Here is a 17,520-nt window from a genome sequence, read left to right on the forward strand (position 1 = left end):
ACAATATCGGAAACCCCTTTGTTTTTTAATTGCTAATCAAGCGGGCGCGACACTGTAGTATAAGTGAGGACGTTTGAGTTGGCATAAATTCATTATCTCGAGAATGGGCAAATTTCAAGAGCAATCCTCAGACAGGTCGATTTTATTTATAAATTAGGACTTTTTGGCATATATATAATACTAGTGACGTCATCCATCTGAGCGTGATGACGTAATCGATGATTTTTTTAAATGAGAGTAGGGGTTGTGTGACAGCTTATTTGAAAGGCTATTTAATTCTCTATTCACTAATATAAACATTAACATAATTATTTATACAGGGTGTACAAAAAAATTTTTTTTTATTAAATTAACTTTGATTAAATTTGACAAATAGAAGAAACATTTTTTTGTACACCCTGTATAAATAATTATGTTAATGTTTATATTACTGAATAGAGAATTAAATAAACTTTCAAATGAGCTATCACACAACCCCTACTCTTATTTAAAAAAATCATCGATTACGTCATCACGCCCAGATGGATGACGTCACTAGTATTATATATATACCAAAAAGTCCTAATTCAAAAATAAAAATCGACCTGTCTGAGGATTTCTCTTGAAATTTGCCCATTCTCGAGATAATGAATTTATGCAAACTCAAACGTCCTCACTTATACTACAGTGCCGCGCCCGCTTGATCAGCAATTAATAAAACAAAGGGGTTTTCGATATTTTATTGCAAAAAACTCTTCGGAATTTTATCAATCAATGTTTAAAGAATATCTACGTACCTTGGCAACATTGAAATTTTTAGATAAATGTCCGATTTAGGGTTAAAAATGGTCGATTTCGCAATTTTCAAAATTTTCAATCGCTTATTTAACAAAAACTATTAACTTAAGAGAAAAATCACTAAAGACCTTTTCTGTTTGGAATGATTCAAAAAACTTAAAAAAAATTTGTTCAATGCAAAAAGAATAATTTTAGGAAAAACCTCTAATCTTTCCCCTCATCTGGCAAGGTCTTATTCTCTTCAGAATCGCCTGTTATACACATTTCTTCTAAATGACTTACTCAAACACATACTTAAATTTAAACCTTACAGGAGAAAGTTTATTTTACCCCCTAAATTTGCACTTTTTGATTCACCTGGTAGATACACGTGCACCGCTGAGGCCTGCCAGGTCATGGTTTTTAGCCTTGGTGTGCTATGAATTATCACTAGACAAATTTCTAGCCTTACAGGACGACCGTTAGTCGAAGGGTTCACTAGCTCTTAGACTATTATAAAAATGAAGACACTGCTTACAAACAAAGACCTTCAGTTGCCTCTCAGATTGAGGGCTCTAAGATGCTACATATTTTCTATATTACTATACGGTATGGAAGCTTGGACATTGAAAAGACAACACATAAGAAAAATAGAAGCGTTCGAAATGTGGTGTTACAGAAGAATGTTGAATATTCAGTGGGTTCAAAGGATTACCAATGTTGAAGTGCTACGACGTTTAAATAAGGAGTTAGAAATTATGAACAGTATAAAAACAAGAAAACTAGAATATTTGGGTCACATTACCAGAGGAGAGAAATATGAGCTGCTGAGAGTTATTATGCAAGGAAGGATCCAAGGAAGAAGAAGCATAGGATGAAGACGCATCTCGTGGCTGAGGAACCTTAGAGAATGGTTTAACTGTAGTTCATTACAACTGTTCAGAGCAGCAGCCAACAAAGTGACCATAGCCATTATGATATCCAACCTCCGCTAGGAGATGGAACTTTAAGAAGAAGAATGATTTATGCCTGGTTGCACCAACAGATCCTAAGCTTAAAACATGCCTTAAGCTCAGCTTACTAAACATATGCGTTGCACCATCAAGTCTTAGATCAATTTTCAGCTTGCCACAATGGATTGTCACATGTATTGCATCTTAAACTTTGTCTCAGTTAACACGTGCTTGGATAATAATTCAATTTATTGATAATAATTAAATGATTTCGAAACTGAGCTGGGCTAAGCTGGAGCGTAAGATTTGTAGGTGCAACCAGGCATTAGTTACTAAGCAATACATTAATCGGTGATGAAAATAAAGTATGTTCAAATCCACAAGGAAAAATGACCTAGAAACTCTGTACAAGGTGTATAAGCACTAATGACCATAACATGTCATGGACATCCCCTAGAGGTCTATACTAAAATCACAATCAAGATGCAGTAGAAGTAAACAAACGGAGACACGTTAACTGTTACAAGGAGCACTCCTGAATCAAGATTTATAAATAAACTTTGTATATCATGATTTGTGATTTAATATATGTATAATCCATTGTAAAATCATGATTCAGGAGTGCTCCTTATAACAGTGAATGTGTCTCGGTTTGTTTACTTCTACTGCATCTTCATTGTGAATGTAGTAGGTATAACAATTAACTAAAAATTGCCCATAATTCTGCAGTCATTTTACTGGAAAAAAATAAGTTAAATAACAAGAAATTGATGGATAAAATAGGTATAAAAACAAAACATTTTTGCCCATTAGATATGAAATCAAGTAGGTATTGACAATGAATATAATTTTAATACATATATTTCTTTTCTTTAACTTTTTAAGTTACTCTCATGTACATAATTGATTACATTTTTTTATTAAAGTGTAGTGTTCAATAGTTTCACACAGACATAAGTTGCATTTTTAAGAAATTGCACCATTGAAAAACCTATGAGCTAATCAAACCTACAGTTATCTTAAATAAGGAAACATTATCTATTAAAAATATTTTGACATGGTAAGTGTATACAAAAATTATGAAACATCACAACTTCAAAGTCAAATGAAATTGATTATACCTCATATCTGGAACAATATGGACTTCTTTGGCACATTATTACATATACAAGGTTATTTGTTACTATGGAATATAAAAATTATGGAAGTAAATAAATCCAAGAGTATGGGTTGTGATTTAGAAGAGGGTTATTATAATGCAAGGTCTTTGTTCTGGAGTTGTCGCCATTATTATATACTCTCAATTTAAGATTCCTAATCATTCTACAAATTTTTAACAACAATTAATTTGTTTGAACTGGCGGTACAACCCCCAATTGTACAGTAGAATATGTTTGATAATTTGTGAACTTACATTGGATATTTTAGTGTGCACTTTCTCAATGATTGGTCGACAAATTGTAGACCAATGGTCGCAACGCACTATATACAAACACGGTACGTATTGGTTCTACCCGCTACCACTCCCTCACGAGCAAACGGCGGTCGATGCTCCGTCAGCTTATCGACGTGTAGGAACTTTACAGGCGCGGGAAACTGGCGGCCAATTACAAAAGTAGAAAAGGAAAAGTGGCTTATTATATTTTAAGCAGGTGAAGAACACCAAACCCTCATCACCAATCAGTGGGATTCGCGAAGTAATTACACACGACCGAAACGAGACGTCAAAATTATTTAACAACCTTGGCTAACTATCAAAAAATTAAATTCAAAAATTTTATTTATAATCTGAATTTTAATCAGATCTATGGTGACTATGGTTACTTATGATTCAATTTTGTAACTGGACATTAAAAATATAAAGTTTTTTTTTAATTATTATAATTATGTTATTTTTATATCATGAAAAAAAAAATAAAAAAATATTTCATTTAGAAAATATTAAATATATTTCTTTGTGGCGCCATCTTTTGAGGGTAACTTGGATTGATTTGGTGTAACTCTTAGACAAGGAAAGAGACCTTGTCTAAGGTGTAACTTATCAATAGTTTTGTACATACTTGTACTCAAATAAGTTCACAATTATTTTTATTTTATAAAGCTATGAAAACTAATTATTAATTGAGCAAGTATGAATAAAGAACGATTGAATAATAATTAAACGTTATTCATCGTTTTAAAGAAACTGAAGGTAATAATGCAGTTTTACAGGTGCGCCATCTTTTAGCGAATAACGAAACTAGACAGAACAGTTTAGTTTTTAGGCAGAAAATACAGAAATTTAATTTAAAAATAATAAATTTGATAGTTCTTTTTAATTTAAATGTTTTAAACAGCATTCGAAATTTTAATTATACAGGGTGTAACAAAGAGGGAGGCCATAAATTAAATCACATATTTTGTGACCAAAACTAGTTTGATTGAGCCTATTAAGTTAGGTACCTTAGTACAAATGTGCACATAAAAAAGTTATAGCCCTTTGAAGTTACACAATCAAAATCGATCTTTTTGTCATGCTTATGGCAGGAACATCTTACAAAAAATAACAGCGAAATATTTCACAATATATAACAGCATAAAAATTGTATGGGGGGTTTTGTTTCCTTTCCCAGACAGTGGCGGATCTACAGGGTGGGAAAAAGGGGAAATTCAACTCCCCTAACACGGTCCAAAATTAAAGAAAACAATTGTTGAAATATAAAAATGTACTAGCTCTAGCTGACAGGAATCTTAAACCACATACAAATTCAACCTAAACACTCCAGTTAGAAAAATTATGGGGACTGAATCTTCTTCTTCAAGTGCTATCTCCACGAGGGAGGTCGACAATCATCATAGCTATTCGGACTTCTTTAGAGACAGCTGCTCTATGGCATCTGTACCATTCTCTCAGGTTGCGCAGCCACAATATTCTGCGTCTCCCAATGCTTCTTTTTCCTTGAATCTTTCCCTGCATCATGAGTTGGAGCAGGTTGTATCTCTCTCCACGTGTATATAACATGTCCGAGATATTCCAATTTTCTGCATGATTTTGATTGTATTTAAGACTTCCACTTCTTTATTCATCTTTCTCAGAACTGAACCCAAGTAGCAATTTTTCGACGCATTGGTTGTCAGTACAAACAAATGCACTGTATATAACGTTGCCACAGTGGACTTTCAGTTGTTTCGGCCAACGACCCCTAACCCGACTGACATTACGATGTTACAACGTTAAGTAATATCTGTAGTTATATGGGCAACTAAGTTATTACTATTGTGACAACTGCATATCACAGTAAGTTTTTTCAACAATCGCAACTACTTAAAAACGTTATAATGCTAAACTAATTTACGCCCATGGGTTTTCTGGCCGACTAGGTAGTTGTCTCTTACGACCCCAGGGCCTTTACGTATAGTTCTATAGATGTGTTTCACGTTTACGGCAACTTCAGGAGCAAAAAAAGAATTTACTTTATAACCTATTACTTTTTTCTTATTATTTTATATTTTATTTTGCTGGAAATTTTCGATTTATTTAACAACCTGTTTATTTGTTTGTTATTATAGCTGGTTTCTCCATTGTCCATTGTTTTATCAGTAGATTTGATAAGCTTAAATCTTTGTATCAGCTTTGCTAGACAGGGTTGCCAGGCCAGTTCTTACTCTTTCAGTACTATATCCGTTGCAAGATAATTTGGCTGAAACTCCGACAAAATATGTATCTACTTTTTGTACATATTTTGTCTGAATTCCATCCGAATTATCTTGCAGCGGATAGTAGTTTTGCTTTCAAAAAATCAATAGAAATCAGTAGATTCTTTTTAGGCCCTGTAAATACAGTAAAATCGGTGTTAACGGTTACCTGTCAAAATCGCCCGGTTTCATAATCAACTTAAAGTAAACATTTCACTTTAAAGTTGACATTTACCCATATATGAATTGTGATAAAGGTAGGTACCAACTTACTTAAAATTTAAAAAACTGATTATGAAACCGAGCGTTACAATCATTTTGAAAATTCTCCAAACCAATTATATGAAGATTTCCTTATTTAGATCTGGTATTTACCAGTTTCATTTCTCTGACCATCTATTATCATCATCTACGTCCTGAATCTTATTTTCGGTAATGACATTGGGAAATTGTAACAAAATGTCTGAAAATTAATTTAGAAATAGGGTGAATACTATTAAAAAGCAACTTTTATTTTAGTGATAACAAAATATTGAAATATACCAAACATCTAATAAAAAACATTGCCTACTAGAATTTTTTAAATAATATCAAAAATATACCAAAACAGTAGATATCTACTAAATATGGCAACGCTGTTAAGGAGAATGATGCACTCGATGCACTTCATTGCACTGGTCACATGACCTCTGTCACCCAATAAGAGGGTGCGTTCTAAAGTGATTGGGATAGTCGGTCCAGGCCGTGTTTGGTCGGCGATTGGACTTCTCGGTTGTCTCATCCGTCTATGGTTGGTAATAAGGTATATTTTAAGTAATATTGGTAATGTTGTTTAATGCACCATTTTGGTTTTTTTTTGGGATGTAAAGAAAATAAAAACACAAAATATAAAAAATGCAGGCATTTTCTAATACCTTTAAAAGCACCATCAATACATTAAATTTATAAAAAACATCTTTAACATAAATTCTGGCTTTTATATTAAAATTAGATTTTTTATTTTAAATTTACATATTTTTTGTTAAAAAGGTGATAAAAAATGAGCGCGTGTGTTTTTTAAAGGTGGAATATCCATATTTGACGGTAATCTGAGATAAGTTTATAAATTTCACATCAGGTAATTTTGTTTAAGTCCTTATTTATGTATTTATATAAATTTAAATACCTGATATGATGTCAAAATAGTTTACTTTTTATATAGGTAAAAAAACATAACCAGTCCGACTCTTTGAGCAACCATTGCACGCAGGCACTTTTTATGGTCGTTTCAGTTGTCTTATGCAACGCTTAAGGTTGCCTAGGCAACGTCAAGACAACTCAAAAATCGTCCACCAAATTAGTGCAGAATTGGGTCGTCTTCTAGGCAATAACAACGTTGTAACAAAACGTTGCCACGCGGTAGACAACGTTGTCGCGTCGACAAATTGCTACTTGGGAACTGAATACATATAAATTATCTATTATTTATGTGGCTTTAATGTAGTTTGGGTTTATCTGTTTTAGATAGATGGTTAGTGCATATTAGTCTTTTGGTTAGTGCACGTTAGTGCTTCATTGGAAGTCCCCCCCCCCCCCCCAAGGTAAAAGTTTAGATCCGCCACTGTCCCCAGATATTTTTGTACGTTCCAATTAAATTATAATTGTGATGTACCATTAGTAAAATATAATATAGTGTTTTTAAAACTTTTTTGCCTCATAGTAGGTACTTTTTCGATAAGCCGCAGTCTTTATCGAGATATTTTGAAAATTTGTAAAATCTACTACAAACTTTTAAATGGTTAAGCAAGAATGATGGAGCAAAATGCAAAATTTTGACGCATGTCAAAATTTTTAATGTTTTTTAAATGTATTCATTTTTTTCGAACCCTGAGAAAACTAATAAATATTTTTGCAACATTTAAACGCAGAATTAACGATTACATTATTACCGAGGGTCGAAATAAGTCCCTGAAAACTTCTATATTGTTTATTTTAATAAGTTACAGGGGTGAAAATAAAAGAGAAAATTTAGTGTGATTTTTAATTGCAAATATTTCATTCAAAAGAAACTTTTTATTTATTCTAAGGAACTTTCGGCCCTCGGTAATAAAGTACCTAGTCTTTCATTCTGCGTTTAAATTTTTCAAAAATGCTTACCTACTAGTCTTCTCATCAGGATTCGAAAAAAAAATGAATACACATAAAACAAAAATGAATAACCATTTTCAATTTCGTTGCAACACGAAACTACAGCCGCATCATTATTTCAGTTCAATCAGAGAGTGCAGCAAGCACCTCTACCGGTTTCGAAACTTTTAGTCTCTCATCAGGAGGCACATTAATAAGTTTCGAAGCCGGTAAGTAGAGGTGCTTGCTGTACTCTCTGAATGAACTGGAATAATGATGCGGCTGTAGTTTCGTGTTGTAACGAAATTGAAAATGGTTATTCATTTTTGATTTACATGTTTACTCTGATTGGAGTACGAAGGGAACCGTTCTCGTTGGAACTTTACCGCGCTGAGCAGATTGGACGTGAATTATAAATTGTAAAATTCCCTCATCTTCCTTAGTCTCAGCATCCGTTATGGCTTGCAAATTGTAGAAGCCTCGGAGGTGTTACCAGAGAAGGTTCCCATTGTTTTCAGTCTGGTAGGATGTAGAATAACACTTTTGGATGTTGTTTTATGTGCTATTAGATTGAAAACTTAGTTTTTTTTACATATAAAACAATTTTCAATGTACCTACATTGAAAATTTTGACGTGCGTCAAAATTTACAAATATATGGTGGATTTTACGAATGGTCAAAATATCTCGATAAAGACTGACTTATCGAAAATAGGTACCTAGTACCTATATACAGGGTGTAACAAAAATACAGTTCATAAATTTAATTACATATTCTGGGACCAAAAATAGTTCGATTGAACCTAACTTACCTACCTTAGTACAAATGTGCACATAAAAAAAAGTTACGTACAGCCCTTTAAAGTTACAAAATAAAAATCGATTTTTCCAATATATCGAAAACTATTTGAGATATTTTATTGAAAATGGACATGTGTCATTCTTCTGGCAGTAGTATCCTAAGAAAAAATTATAGTGAAATTTAGACACCCCATAAAACTTTTATGGGGTTTTTGTTCCTTTAAACCCCCCCAAACTTTTGTGTACGTTCCAATTTAATTATTATTGTAGTACCCTTAGTTAAACACAGTGTTTTAAAAACTTTCTGCCTCTTAGTACTTAGTGTTTTTATCGAGATATTTTGAATATTTGTCAAATCCACCACATATTTGTATATGGTTAAGTACGATTATGGAGACTTTGTAATAATATGAAAATTTATTTATGATTTACATTTTTAGGTATATTTTGAACCATATGAAAAAAGAAGCCACATCTCGATAAAAGGTGCCTCATCGAAAAAACACAAAGAGGCAAAAAAGTTTTAAAAACACTGTGATTAACTAATGGTATCGCAGTAGTAGTTTAATTGGAACGTACACAAACATTTGGGGGGTTTAAAGGAACAAAACCCCCATAAAATGTTTATGTAAACATATTAAAAAAGAGGCCACAACTCGATAAAAACAGCCTTATCGAAAAAATACTAAGACACAAAGAAGTTTTAAAAATATTGAATTTCACTAATGGTACCACAATAATAATTTAATTGGAACGTACACAAAAGTTTGGGGGGGTTTAAGGGAGCAAAACCTCCATAAAATTTTTATGGGGTGCACAAATTTCACTATAATTTTTCTTTAAGATGTTCCTGCCATAAGAATGCTACATGTCCATTTTCAATAAAAAATCTCTAATAGTTTTCGATATATTCGAAAAAATCGATTTTCATTTTGTAACTTCAAAGGGCTGTAACTTTTTTTATGTGCATATTAGTACTAAGGTAAGTTAGGTTAATTCGATTTATTTTTTGTCCCATAATATGTGATTTAATTTATGGCCTGTATTTTTGTTACACCCTGTATACTAAGAGGCAAAAAAGTTTTAAAAACGTTTTGTTTAACTAGTGGTACCACAATAATAATTTAATTAAAACGTAATATTATATATTTTTATTGGATGCACAAATTTCTTAGGTACCAAGGAGGCCCTTTTTGGAATCTTATATAATATTGTCTGTACGTCCGTCTGTGTAATAATTTTTAAACGAATCAGCCTAGAGTCTTGAAATATGGGCTATAAGGAAGAACCCTATTGAAGTTGGGGACAATAATCTCCTTTCGCATTTAGGTCTGGATCCCGCGTATGAAAAAAAAGTTGATTAATAGCAAGCTGAAAATTTGTTAATAGCTTAAGGGTGTCTAGTCGGATAAACTTTGATATATGGGAACACTGGAACAGGGGCAGTTTTAATTGTGGATTAGGTTAAAAATTTGGAACGGTCACACCACGAAAACGGCACATTTATTTTGTCCGACAGAACAGACTTAAACTCTTCGAACAGAGATTAAACTCTCATGCAAAAATCAGACTGCTATTTATCACCAAATGGGCGTTTTAATGAGTGGAACATGTAGAATATGCCAAATGACAGGAATTATGACAGGTGATAAATAGCAGTCTGATTTTTGCATGAGAGTTTAATCTCTTTTCGGAGAATTTAAGTCTGTTCTGTCGGACAAAATAAATGTGCCGTTTTCGTGGTCTGACCGTTCCAAATTTTTAACCTGTTCCAGAATTAAAACTGCCCCTGTTCCAGTGTTCCCATATATCAAAGTTTATCCGACTAGACACCCTTAAGCTATTAACAAATTTTCAGCTTGCTATTAATCAATTTTTTTTTCATGTGCGGGATCCAGACCTAATTCTTATGACTTATTTTTCTCGAATGTTCTAGAGTATCCACACTCGGTGGAAAGGTTGCTTTTCTAGCTTGAACATCCCAATCAGCATCTCTCAGAATTTTCTGTTGGTGGCGAAAACAACAGGTGATTTAACTGGATTTGCATAACCTTTGGAGGAAGAAATATCAACCCGTTATTCTTGAGTTTCCTGGTTCTTTTGAATTAAGGAAATATACAGAGTAATTTATCCACTAGTCTATCAAAAAGACTAATTTTAACTTTCTTAAATTGTGGTTGCATATTATGTTCTCCTATCCTAACTAGTACCTACGCACTTACTTTCGATGGAGAATATCTTGGTGATTATGCAGTTACAACAACGACCAATTGCCACCTTTTAAACACAGGGAGCATTTTACCAACTATTGGTTACTGATTTTTCAACTTGATCGATCAATCTTTTTTGGTAAATACGAGATTCCTTTAATCATGTTAAGGTACTTTTCATTGATTTATCAGTAACTATACCAACTCCATTCCTAATGTTACTTTTTCCTACATAGGTACTACAATTTGTATCTCTCACCTAGTTCTTTCGCCTATATCCTTTCCACCTCGTCACTTAAATGCAATCAATTTATACACTCCTTTTAAGCGCAGCTACCAACTCCATACCCTTTCTGTATGACTTCCAAAAACATATTCTATCCTGTAGGTACTGGCATGATACTATAAATGTTATTTATAGTATCATGGGTACTGGTATTCTCCTTAAATAGTTCACATTTGAAAATCCAAACAGAAGCTTTCCACTTCTGAAACATTTTACCTCAAGAAGAATCATTAAACATTTCATTATAATTTAGTTATGTGTCAACTCAACAATGAAAATAAAGATGTGTGTCTCTAAAGACTGAAAAACTAACAAAAATATTTCAAAGCATCCAGCAAACTAACGAAGAGTTACAGTCCCCACAATATTGTGAAAGTAAGCAAATTAAATGGCAGTTTGCATACTCTTATATAGAAAATATCGAGAAACTTGGAATATCTCGGCAAGGCTTATCTGGAAATCAAAGAAAAAAGCTCAGGAATTTATCAAAGTCATCACACCATGGAAATTTTCAACTACTTATCGAGATAAAACTGATGCGACACATGCTGTTAAACAGACTATGTCTACCAAATATATTTCCGACGAGAGAATCACAAGATAGAAGAAAGTTGCAATTTTCTCCTTAAAATATTGTGGTGGAGAAAGCTACAAAACTAGGATCTAGATCCTCTAGAACTATCTGGATAAATTGGTGTATGAGATTAGAGCCCATAGAAGAGACATACTTATTGATGAAGTTACATATATGATCCCTATATGGAAAGTTCTCATGGATGGTACTTAGGGTTGATATGGGCTAAGGAAGTGCCCTCTAACATCACAAAGAATTGAGTGGAAGTTTATTAAAGCTGAAGAACTTCTTAAATCCATATGTTTGCTGGTGTACTTGAAGATCTGAAGCTTACTTTGAAAAACAAAATAACGGGTTCAGAGTGAAGCATTGTGCTATTCTGGGTTCCAAGGACAAGTTTCCATACACTTCACTGTAAGGAGGCTATTGTAAAACTAAGGTATCTCAGAAACTCTTTAGAACACTACAATAGTTCACACAGTTCTCAAAATATTCAATTCCGTGAAGCTTTCTTGATTTGTTAATAGGTTTTTCAAATTTGTTTATTCTTTTTGCAGGCTCAGCTTATGAATACACATGATAATTCATTTAATTTAATTATAATAAAAGAAATTAAAAGAAAATGGAGAAATATACACTCACCGGCAAAAAATTCCTCGACCCAAAATTTTTGATTAAGTTTGACAATCTATAACTTTATTATTTGTACTCCGATTTTTAAGATTCTTGCATCAGTTTGTAGGTACATGTATTGGTGTCGTTCGTTTTTATTCCGATAACAACAAATTTTTTCTTATATGGCATTATACGGGGGTTAATGAAAGCGTTGTAATTTCTCCTAACTTTAAAAAATTCTGTGGAAAAATTGGAGGGCTGATTTTGTTTCATACTCCTTTTGTTTTATTCTGGAGGTATCACTAGGGTTTTTTTTTAATTATCCGAATATCTCTTTTATTGTAAGAGCTGTAAATAAAAACTTGCTTTGAAGGTTTATTTCATTAAAATTATCAAGCGCACTAAAATTAACAAAACAAAATTAACAACAAAACAATTCAATAGCGGGTATCTCCACCTCTTGCAGCAACGACTGCTCGCAATCTGTTTGGCATCGGATAAAGATGTGTTATCTTTGCCTGAGGAATAGCCCGATATTCCTCTACAAGAGCCATAACTGTACCAAATTTTCTGAAGGCCTAGGATGTCGGCGATTACCTTTTTTTAATTCATCCCATAAATGCTCAATATGATTGAGATCTGGGCTGCTTGCGGGCCATTCTAATCTTATCAATCCAACCTGTATTTTAGGAGTAAATCAGTTAATCTGTATTTACATAAAATGGTAGGTACAGCTCTTACAACAAAAGAGATATTCGTATAATTCAAAAAACAAAATTTTAGTGATGCCTCCGGGATAGTATGACAGGACTATGAAACAAAATCAGCTTCTTCCATTTTTCTACAGAATTCTTTAAAGTTAGGCGAAAATACAATTCTTCCATTCACCCCTGTATAATGCCATGCAAGCAAAATTTTTTTGTTACCAGAATAATACCAAACGATATCAATATATATATATATATATATATATACCTACAAACTGTTGCAAGAATCTTGAAAATCGGAGCACAAAATAATAAAGTTATAAATTGTCAAACTTAATCAAAAATTTTGGGTGGCGGAATTTTGTGTGTATAAATAATTTAAGATTTCCTCAATTTTGTGGGTGCCCGTTTTCTCTGACACACAATCGATTACATAATAATATACAGCCAATTTTAAAATTTAATCATTTAATTAGAAGAAGAAAAAAATAGACTACCAAGTACCTTTACTTAAAAACAGGTAAACATAATACAATTTAATAGAAATAGTCAAGGAATGAAAAAAATGGAAATACTATTGTTTTAAATTAAAATTGCCTTAATGGCTATATATCACCAATAAAAGATAAAATTATTAACAAATATCTTTGTATATAAATAAATAACATCTATATGAGCAAAATAATGTGTATACAACTTAAATAATTGTAAGGTGCTAATATAGTTTATAGTATGCTGTCACGTTTATAAACACACAAATAAGAAAATCTACGGTTTCGTTTTGATTAAAATCTGTCTTCCTCCATCCCCCGATAGTACTATTTCTAGGTCTACCTGTTGTCAAGGAGGCTCTGAGGAAGACAGATTTTTACCATTACGGCCGTAGTTTCTCGATATAAATTAAAACAATTTATATCGCAGTATGGTTAGAACGCCCTCTAACGAGGAATAAGTGAAATGAATTTCGACTCGATTCAAGTTCTCTGTTTACCCAGGTATAACCATACCAACAGGCACCGCTAGGAAAACATTTCACTTTGCAGTTCAGAGAACCCGTACGAAACGAGTCTGTGTACTCTATACAGAGTATATGGCATTAGTAAAATAAGAAAATCTACGGTTTCATTTTGATTAAAATATGTCTTCCTCCATCCCCCGATAGTACTATTTCTAGGTCTACCTGTTGTCAAGGAGGCTCTGAGGAAGACAGATTTTTATCATTACGACCGTAGTTTCTCGATATAAATTAAAACAATTTATATCGCAGTATGGTTAGAATGGAATCACAGAGGATACCGGAGCACCAATATTAAGAGACGAAGTCATCTATGCTATTAAAAACACGAAAGAGGGTAAAGCTACTGGACCAGATAATGTGCCCATCGAATTATTAAAACTTATTGATGAAGATGGTATTGATGTAATAGTTGAACTCTTTAATCTAATATATCAGACTGCCACAATCCCCAGACAATGGCTGCAATCGACTTTTGTAGCAATTCCCAAAAAGTAAGTGCAATAACCTGCTCGGATCACAGAACAATATCTTTAATGAGTCACACACTTAAAACATTTTTGAAAATAATACACAGTAGAATTGTTACAACTCTCGAATATGAAATCAGTGACACACAATTTGGCTTTAGAAATGGTATTTATTTTATTTTTTATTTAGCGTATGGCTCTATCACAGTTTTTGTATAAAAATAAAGATCACAATACATTAAAAAATAATAATAATTCTTGGTAGAAGTAGAAACCAAGGCTGCATTTTCTATGTCTGTACGTACATAAGTTGCTACACCGTAGGCTCTGTCGTAGGTAGCACCCAGTAAATCATAGCCGGGGATTTTTCCTCTTGAACTCAATTGAAATTCGTTTTCTGTGTGCGTTTCTTGTAATGCGACCAGATCAATATCGTTATCTTTTAATAGTTTGTGTAGAATTTGACATTTGGCTCTACTTATACCTTCTATATTTAATTGGCAAACTCTTACATTGGGTCCAATTTCTTTTGTAAATTCTTCTTTGGAAACTCCATTCAATAACTGTGTCATCTTTAATAATTATTCTAACATAACTGTGATATCTGCCAGGAGATCTTTAGGAAAGATTGTCTGGCGCCTCTTGTGCTAGCTCTTTAGTTTACCCAGGGTGCACATGCAGTATTACCTGCGGACGCGAACTAGCATTACACCCCCTTTGAATGTATAAATAAGATATAAATAGAAAAAATATAATTATTTTAAACGATTTTGAAAAGTTTGATTTTGACAACTGTTTTTTTTAAGGTATGAGCACATGAGATGCTTTGTTCGGCTTGAATGTGCTGGCCCAGAGATGCATGGACACGAATCAGGATATTTACTTATGTTTTGTAGACTTTGAATTTGATAAAGTTCACATAAAAAGCTTGTAGATATATTAAAAAGCAAAAATATTGACAGTCGTGACATGAAGGTAATAGTTGACAACCAGGACACCCAAGATATCAAAATACAGAGAGGAGTCCGTCAAGGTTGCGTGCTGTCTCCACTACTTTTCAATGTCTACAGTGAAGCGGTATTTCAAGAAGCGCTCTCAGATTCAATAGAAGGTATATCTATCAATGGAGAAGTTTTGAACAACTTACGTTTTGCAGACGATACAGTAATAATAACAGATAATAACAATGATTTACAGAACGTAATGCAACGCCTTAATGAATGCTGTCATGAGTACGGACTGAAGATGAATTTAAAGAAAACTAAATGCATGATCATAACTAAATCAGCACACGTAAACATCCAATTAACTATAGAAGATACTGTAATTGAGACTTGATAACTCGGGATGTATTATAGGGGTAGTACCTTTCTATCGGAACGGCCACATCGAGCGTCATGGACGGGAGATGGTTCTTGATAACTGGTCCCCATAAGACATCCAACTCTCACTTATGGCTCCTCGTGCCACATTCCGGGCAACTGCATTGGTCTGCAGGCTAAACTAAGTGAGGGTAACCAGATATGGTATGAAATCTACCGAATGATTGCCGGTATATGCAATCCCACCACTTACTGGCCAACGGCTTCGGGCGGATGAGCTAGTATGTGGAAGGGCACTCTTTTGTCCTGAGATCGAGAAATCGGTCTCGAAGGCGGATGAACCAAGGATGGTCAACGGTGGAAGGATGCAGAAGGCAACGGGAAACCACTGCATTAAAGACTCATAGAGTACCCCTAGTTAAGTCATTACGGTGTACACCAAAAATAGTGGAAACTCTACTGATCATGGGAATCGGATACCAAGATCCGGCAGAGAGAGAAAAGCACAAGACTACAAGGCTCACTCGGTCGTAAACCTGCAAAATCCTTTTACAAAAATGCAGAAACCAACAACTTTAAGAGTTGCAACGTGGAATGTGAGAAGTTTGTTCTCTGCAGGAAAACTGGATAATGTTGAACAAGAAATGAATAGACTAAACATCGATGTTTTAGGAATCAGCGATACACAATGGCCAGGATCCGGGAAATGTTCAACACGAAATGATGGCGTATTTTATTACTCCGGAATCGACAACAACACCCATCGGTACGGAGTTGGAATCATCATTTCAAAGAAATGGAAAAATTCTCTGATTACCTGTACTCCTTACTCAGAACGCTTAATATTAATACAAATTAAAGAAAGACATAACTTAATAAATCTTATTCAAGCCTATGCACCAACAGCAGATAAAGATGACGATGAAATAGAACAATTCTACAACGACTTAGAAGAAATGCTGAAAGCAATAAAAAAGCAACACATTAACATAAAAATGGGCGATCTTAATGCCAAGGTCGGTCAAGGTAAGGTAGGAGAACATGTAGGAAACTATGGACTTGGAAACAGAAACGACAGAGGAGATCGATTGATTCAATTTTGCCAGAGCGAAGACTTCGTAATAACAAACACCCTTTTTAAATTACCTCCTCGGCGATTATATACATGGACATCTCCACAACATACCAAACAAAAAATAGTGAGAAATCAAATAGACTACATTCTGATAGCAAGGAGGTATCGTAATGCTGTTAAATGTACTAAGACGTACCCAGGAGCTGATATAGGCTCAGATCATAATCCGGTAGTTACTGTGATAGAGGCGAGACCAAAAAAGATAAGGAGACCACAAAGAAAGACACTAGATTTAGTTAAACTTAGAAACAAAAATATACAACAAGAAACAGGAGAAGAAATAAATGAAAACCTCAGTTCAGTGCAACAACAAATTAACGATACAGATAACGTTAACCAAAAATTAAAGTACATAAATACAGCTATACAAACAGCAGGAAAGAAACATCTGACAAAAACGACAACAAAGAACAAGGGGTGGATGACACAGGATATACTAGACTTGATGGAACAAAGAAGAAATATGAAGAATTACCTAGACAAATACAAAGAAATAAACAAACACATAAAAAAGAGAATAAAAGAAACCAAAGAGGCGTGGATTAAAGAACAGTGTGAAGAAATGGAAACCTATGAGAAAAAGTACGATGCGTTCAATATGCACAAAAAAGTAAAAGAGATAACAGGAAGCATAAATAAATGCCAAATAGGTAAACTTAAAGACAAAGATGGAAACCTTATTGTAGATCTAGAGAATAAAATAAAAAGATTGACAGAATACCTGAATGAATTATTTGAAGACGATAGAAACAACTTAACTCAGATAATCAATGCAACTGGGCCAGACATATTGAAAGAAGAAGTAGAATACGCAATAAGAAACGCTAAAAATGGAAAAGCAAACGGACCTGATGAAATCCCTACAGAACTGCTGAAGCTTTTGAATGTTCAATCCG

General features: G+C 33.6%; 1 protein-coding gene and 1 long non-coding RNA gene across 3 annotated transcripts in view; both read right to left on the bottom strand.

The window, feature by feature from the left end:
• The window catches only part of LOC126881143 (uncharacterized), a 44,269-nt gene extending 42,385 nt beyond the window's left edge, over positions 1–1,884 (bottom strand). Inside the window, exon 1 of the long non-coding RNA XR_007696728.1 lies at positions 1,659–1,884. This is a non-coding gene — a long non-coding RNA (uncharacterized LOC126881143). The remainder of the gene's footprint in view (positions 1–1,658) is intronic.
• LOC114335518 (nuclear transcription factor Y subunit alpha) overlaps positions 1–3,440 on the bottom strand; it is a 45,825-nt gene extending 42,385 nt beyond the window's left edge. Inside the window, exon 1 of one of the 2 annotated variants that reach the window (XM_028285772.2) lies at positions 3,124–3,440. The gene's annotated coding sequence lies outside the window, so the exon portion shown is untranslated. The remainder of the gene's footprint in view (positions 1–3,123) is intronic. The other variant, XM_028285770.2, reaches the window with a different exon arrangement.
• Between the last annotated feature and the right edge of the window lie 14,080 nt (positions 3,441–17,520).

This window comes from Diabrotica virgifera, chromosome 3, assembly GCF_917563875.1.
Source record: "Diabrotica virgifera virgifera chromosome 3, PGI_DIABVI_V3a".
Classification (NCBI taxonomy): domain Eukaryota; kingdom Metazoa; phylum Arthropoda; class Insecta; order Coleoptera; family Chrysomelidae; genus Diabrotica; species Diabrotica virgifera.